The sequence below is a fragment of the Chrysochloris asiatica genome, unplaced genomic scaffold (genome assembly GCF_000296735.1).
Source record: "Chrysochloris asiatica unplaced genomic scaffold, ChrAsi1.0 scaffold00354, whole genome shotgun sequence".
NCBI classification, from domain to species: Eukaryota; Metazoa; Chordata; class Mammalia; order Afrosoricida; family Chrysochloridae; genus Chrysochloris; species Chrysochloris asiatica.
Window position 1 is genome coordinate 979,229 of NW_006408872.1, and position 7,341 is coordinate 986,569.

The following is a 7,341-nucleotide window of genomic DNA, read 5'->3' on the forward strand; positions in this document are numbered from 1 at the left end:
GATTCCTTAGGAATCTCTAAGTAACAAGACCAAGCCTCCTGGGTTCCAGAGCCCTCAGGGCAGGATTGTTAGTGCTTTAGTGAGCTCACCTTCCACTCCCAGATTTTACATAAACACTGCTTTGGTACTTATGGTTTTAGGGGTACTTTGTGGGGATTCAGACAGGTTGGGGGTCCTGGTGTCCTGGTGTAGGATAAGTACTGGATTGCTAACTGCAAGGTTGGCCTTTCTTTGCCACCAGTCACTACTCAGAAACCCTATACAGGGCTGCTACGAGTCAGAACTGACTTGACGGTGGCACCTAACAACATGGCATAACAAGACAGCTTGAATAGATTACCTATCCACAGATGGAGAGGACAACATGGACATTTTGGATGTAAGCCTGCCCCACCTCATCAAAGAATGAACAGTGTTTCTTCCAGCACAATTGAGTCTTAGCAGAAACACACAATGTTTTTGTATTTAAGCTCAGATTTGGTGATTTTATGTGGATCAGCTAACAGGAGGTGCTCAGTGCTAGTTCTTTCCCCTGAGGAAACTATCTAGGTAGGGGCAGGAACTTCACAGTGTGTAAGGACAGGGTAACAGGCAAGCGCAGGGTGGCCCTGGCTGGTTGCATGTGACGGGATGCTGCTCTGGCACCCTTTTTTCTCCCTTCTGTATGTGTATGTATCTGGCAAACACAAGGACCAAGAGATGAAAATGAACCTGGCACTTAATGTCAACATGTGTGTTCCCTGAGCTTGCAGGTGTTTAGTCAGTTGTATAATAGTGCCTCCAGAAGCATTAATGGTGGTGATGGGAAATTAGCATCCATTCAGGAAGAAGCAAGCTGCCTGTTTCTGGGCTAGCCCAAGCCAGAAATAAAGAGCGTGTCTCAGAAACCATTCTGTGGCAGAGGCAAGGCTTGATGAGAGGAGTGTAATAAAATAAGTGAAAACTGGGCTGGCTGGTTCTCACAGCAGTCTGTCCTTGAGAGAATATAATTTTCACTGAAATGGCCTTATACACTTTTCCTGTGCCTACGAAATTATGCACTTCTATAACCATTTACATCAGTGTTCTTATTAAATGCATTTGCTTTTAGGACCATGATTGTCATTTGAGAAAAAAAAACTGATGATAGATCTTATCCTCTTAAATAAGTGTTAATAGGACTCTGAACCAAGCTGGATTGTGCCTTCTGACGGGCGACATTCTGGGAAGTCCCTGGTGTTTTGATGAGCTGTGTCGTGAAAAATAGAGCATCTCATGCCATAAAGGAGGATGTTAGATTGACCTGGCTTAATTAATTTTTTGCTATTTCTGTACCTTGACTCAGAATCTATGGTTAGGAAGTTTTGGCTAGGGTACATATTTCCTCAATTGGGGAGAAATGGAGGCAAAAAGGGGAGAGAGTTATCTTTGATGTGATTTTAAATCTTAAGTATGCCTTGATTATGTTATCAGTCTTTTCAATAGATGTATTTTTAAATTTATTTTTCTGTACATTGCCAAAGGCTAGAAAAGCTATTCTGCCAACCAGCCGTATTGCTTTCCTTTGTCTGTGTTGAGGCATAATTAGTAGTTCTCATTAGTAGACTCTTTGGGTATAATTCTAAACTTAAATCCTGGTGTTATAGATATCGATGGAGAGACAGTGCTTGTGGGAAAGTGATCTATCTGTTGGTTAATGTGAGTCTGGCCAGGTGCGGCTGTGTGGACAGAGTCAACCCCAGAGCCTCATGTTCCCCACGAGTCTTTTGACTCTGTGGTTCTGTTACTTTTTTCTTACCTATTTTTGCCTTTACTACTTGTCTACATTTTTGCGCAGCTTGCTCACTTCCGACAGAGAAAAACAAAAGGTGACGGTACGAATTCGAAGAAAAAGACGGCGAAGAGGAAGGGCTCGATTGTCAATGCGCCTGTCTCGCAGGAGAGTCCGGTAGCTGCTGGGGATGTTGGTCTCATTGGAGAAAGTGACTTCTGGAAAAATACATCATGCAGTGACACCCCTGAGAAGGCAGAAGGAGCACTTTCAACTCAGGTAAATTGTGTTTCAACATTTTTCTTTTCTTCTAGTTATTCCTAGCATAATTTACCAAAGGTGGTAATTTAGTCAATTTTTGCCTTTGAAAAGTGGGGAAAGAGAGTTTTATTTTAATTCATGAAAGGTGAGTACATTTGTATAGTTTTGTTCCTGGTAAATACTTTATCTTTATTATATAATTTTGAGAATATGTGGATTGGACTGTTAGAAGGCAGATTTCAGTATTATCATTTGTTTTGGTAATACAAGTGTTACACATAAATTCTTTGTGAAGAACTATGTATTCATGTATGGTATTGCAAATCTACTTACTGTTTTTTGTCCTTTACCTTCTTAATGAATATAGGATAGGAAGGGTGAGGGTGACTTCTGTCAGAGGAATGGTGTGACAGCCAATTGTCACTTGAGGCCTTTAACAAGGGTGGTAGGAGCTAGGTGAGTTGATGTGGGTGCTGAGGATGTGGCCTTCTTGGCGTCTCTAGTACATCCAGGTTTACTTTTGGGAGGACTTTCTTCAGGCTTTTTGTGTGACTCATTAGTGAGGAATCCTGAATCTTGAGCATCTCATGCTGGTGTGCAACAAGGTGGACATTGGGGTAGGTGTTTGTTAGACCAAGCAGGAAAAGGGTGGCTGAGACAATTTGGTTATAGTTATAGTGTGTGTGGCCTGTCTTACTAACAAAACTTTGGATTATTGACAGCATGGAAATTGACAGCATGTTCTCCCTACAAATCTGGACTTTACCCTATTGAAAAATTAAAAGTCTTGCAATCGCGGTCCCACAGTCTCAGGGGAGCAGCTGGCCAGCATTGTGGTTCTTTTTTTTTAATGTTTTATTGTGAATTATGTGATAGTTTACATGGGAGAACATTAGTTTTACATTCATTCTATTGTATATCGTCTCATTTCCATGGTTACAATCCCCTTCATGCAATCCTTCCCCCGTGCCCCCCAGGTCTTCAGCACACAGTCGCTTTCCCTCTCTGGATCTAAAGTCTCCAGCTGCTTCATCGCTCCACGTCATCATCTCTGGCTCCATTTCAGGCATCACTGATTCTCTGGGCAGGGTCCTGCTCTCTGCTCTTCTCCCTTGATGGTCCTAGGGACCTCCTCTCCTAGACTGAAAAGTTAATTACTCCCCTCCTTGCTATAAAACGTCTACCTTTACATTTCCAATCCTCACAATCAGTCCTGATAACAATTATTCACTATTGTATCACTGGAGACCCTTCTGCATTTTATTGCATCAGCCCCGCCTAGTCAGATTGAATGCTACTCACTGGAGATTCTTCCAGGCCCTCTGGATCTAGGTTCCCTCTTGAAAGCTTGTAAGCCAGTCACTTCTTGCCTTTGTAGCCCCCCACCCCCCATTTTGGGTAGCCAATGTCCAAGTTGCCCATCCCTGTCTACTCTGCGTGTGGAGGGGGTAGGCCAGCATTGTGTTTTAACATTATTACTCTTTTGAAGAGTTATGTAGAGTACCTGCCAGTGGGGTATGTTTGATGTTTTCTTGTGTGCATTTTTGGCAAGAACACTATGGAAGTGATGTAGGTACGTCACATTGGGAGGCCCAAGTGTTGATGTTTGATAACTCCTTACTAGCGATGCTGACTTTGATCTTGTATTTATTTCTGTGTCTTAATTCTCTACCTCCTGCTAATGACAGTATTGTTTCCCTTTATAATTAATTGTGGGGAGATACTTTCACACACTGGAAAATAGCCTGTGTTTCATGTGGTGTTTTTTGTTTTTTGTTTTCCATTAATTTTAGCTCTCATTGAGTCTTGCCTGCCAAAAATATTACTAAGCAATTGGTCAAATGGTGACTTTCTGTAACAACATGTAGTCAGACTGTCTTGTCTAACTTCAGGAGGGGAAAGAAAAATCAAGATCAGCATCAGCTCCAGGTTGATTCTCATGAAGTGGAGGTCAAAGATGGCACCCTTTTCTGACTTTTTACCTATTCTGACACCAGCCATTTCTCCCATGGCTCTCTTCTTCTATGGAACCCATTGACTCTACTCGGTTCCACAATTCATTTCATTGACCACAAAGAAATCATGTATTTCCAGACTATATCCATGATTATAGGGTTTGTTAGGGAAGTAATAGGTTATAAATCAGGACCAGGATCAACTTAGAGGTGACAGCAATAGCTCAGGATACAGTTCTTCAATCAGGACAGCTTCTTTTTACCTATGCCCATGCCCACAGCAGGCAGACCTTTCCTGCTTAGACCTGGCCAGTCACTCTTTTTTCTTGAAATTTTTATTGTGAATTGAATGATAGTTTACATGGGGGAACATCAGTTTTATATTCGTTGTTTCATTGCAATGATTACAGTCTCCTCTGTGCATCATCATTCAATAGTTTTTGCTTCAATTCCCTGTTTTTCTTGGGGGGAGGGGGCAGAGAATGTACCCAGAAATACTCATTAATATATAATCATTTAAATAACCAAAGGGCATATTCTACAAGCCTGCCTCCTTGTCCCTATCCTTTCTCTTTTCATAGGTCTGGAGTCCTAAGCGGCTCTCTTTCACCATGTCTTCATCTGTCTCCATCTCTTGTGTCACTGCTTCTCTGGATAGGGTCCCTCATTCACTTGTGCTCTTCTCCTTTGATGGTCCTGGGGTCCTCTGTTCCTGGACTATAAGATTAACTCCTTCCCAATTTTTGTTATAAAACTTCTACCTTTATAGTTGTGATAATCACAATTATTCATGATAACAGTTACTCACTATTGAATCATTAGAATCTTATCCCCATCTGTTTTCATCAGACCCATCTAGATAAGATGAATACTATTCAGTGGGGATTCTACCTTCCCCCTCACACTCTGAAACTAAACTCTTTCTTGAAAACTTGTAAGCCAGTTATTTTGTGCCTTTATAGCCACTCCCATTTTAGGTAGCCAGTGTCTAAGTTGCCCATCCCTATCAACCCTACAGAGAGGATAGGATTGATCCTTGATGTGGAGACCCTTTCCCTCTCAGTTAGTATTTTGAGCTACTACATCTATAAGTATAGGTCAAGTTCATCAGATTGTAGCAATTTACACTTGTTTCCTTTATCAGAAAAATTATTTTTAATCTTCCTCTAGTCGAGTTCTGATCATCAAGCCATTGAAGCTAGGTTGAATGGGTACTATCTACAAGTTTGGGCATTCTTGTGCATCTCCCCTCACTTCATATCAGCTGGACACTTAGCTCTCAGCTCTAGTGCTCTGTGGCTATGTCCTTTTTTTGGGGCTCTGGAGTCCCCAGATCTCACCACACATTGAACCAAACAGCCCTTTCTCTTCTCTCTCACATATCCAGGTTAACAGGAATCTATGGAACTTGGTCGAACTCAGCCCATGTCTTCATTGCTGCCTTTCCCCCTCTTAAACTCACCAGGCATTCAACGTGGACGCCAGCAAGCCTACACGCCTGCTCATGTGTTCCCTTTGAATTTCAGTCTTGGAGGGGGGTTTGTCCTGAAGGTACATGATTGCTTGCCTTGATGGCTCCCCAGCAAACAACTTGCTTCTTCTTGTAGTAACCAGTCAGACTGCAATTTTTGTTTTGGATTTTTCCTGTTGCTCTTTCTTTCAAGAAGTATTGTCTGTTCAGCCTGGAACAGCTAAAAGAAACAGAAGCTACTTCTTGAAAGAAAGACCAGCAGAAAAAATGAAAAACAATAACGGCAGTCTGATTACTACAAGAACAAGCAAGTCGTTTGCCAGGAAGCCATCAAGGCAAGTAGTCAGTTCCCCTTAGGGCAAACCCCTTTTCAAGACTAAGATTCAAGGGGAATACATGAGCAGGCATGTGGTTTTGTTGCTGAGCAGCACATTGGTCACCGATAAGGGAAAGTGGAGGAAAAACTGCAATGAAGTTGTGAACTAAGTTCGACCACATTCAATAGGCTCCTGTCAACTTGGTTTGAGACATGATTGACCAGCAGTATGGTGAGACCTGGGGACTCCTGAGCCCAGGGACAGGGACATGGCCACAGAGGAGAGTGAGGGGTCCAGCTGATATGAAGTGAGGGGAGATGCACAAGAACACCCATACTTGTGGATAGTATCCATTTGATCTGGCTTCAATGATTGAGTGACCAGAACTCTACTAGAGTAAGAAAGAAGGGAAAAAATAATCTACAAAAAAGAATTTATTTATTTTTTTCTTTTTAGTATGGGTATTTTTTCTTAAGCTTTTACAGTAATAATCTTATGCAATATTTATCCTTTTGTGACTGATTAATTTTACTCATCATAATGTCTTTAAGGTTCATCCATGTTATGCAGTGGCTTGCAGCTTCCTTGTTATTCTTCAAGGTAGCATAATATTCCACTGTGTGTATGTACCACAGTTTGTTTATCCATTCTTCAGTTGATGGGCACTTAGGCTGCCTCCATCTTTTTGCTATTGTAAATAGTGCTGCTATGAACATTGGTGTGCATGTATCCACTGGTGTTATGGTTCATATTTCTTGTGGATATATACCAAGTAGAGGAATTGCTGGATCATACTATTTCCAGCTTTCTGAGGAAGTGCCATACTGTTTTCCAGAGTGGTTGGACCATTTTACATTCCTACTAACAATGTAGGAGAGTACCAGTCTCTCTACATTCTCCCCAGCATTTATTGTACTCCGCATTTTTTTAACTTCACTATTATTGCTGGTGTGAGATGATACCTGTTTTTTTTTTTTTTTTAAGTTTTTTATCACGGATTGAGTGAAAGTTTATGGGCACATCATCAGTTTTAAACATTCAACAAATCATACACCTTGTTTCATTACAATGATTTTACTCCCCTCCATATACCATCAGTTAACAATATCTCTCTCTATGCACTTTAGTTTAAAAACAAACAAACAAACAAAAACACTCAGATATATATAATAATTTACACCTCCAAAGGGCACATTCCGCAATCTGTCTCCTGGCCACTGGCTTTCAGTCCGTCTTTTCCCATGTATCTAGAATCTTCAGCCACTCCCCATCTCCATGACCCCATCTTTGACTCTTGTCTCTGGCATCGCTGCTTCTCTGGATAAGGTCCCGCATTCTGCTTGTGCTCTTCCCCCTTCATGGTCCTAGGGTCCTCTGTTTCTGGACTACAAGATTAACTACGCCCCTGTTTTTGTTACAAAACTTCTACCTTTACAGTTGTGACAGTCGAAATTAGTCATGATAACAATTACTTACTATTGAATCATAAGAAGAGGCAGTTGTTTGAACAGAACATGGGAACACTGAATGGTTTTAAATTAAGAAAGGTTTGTGACAGGGTTGTATTCTTTCACCATAATTATTCAA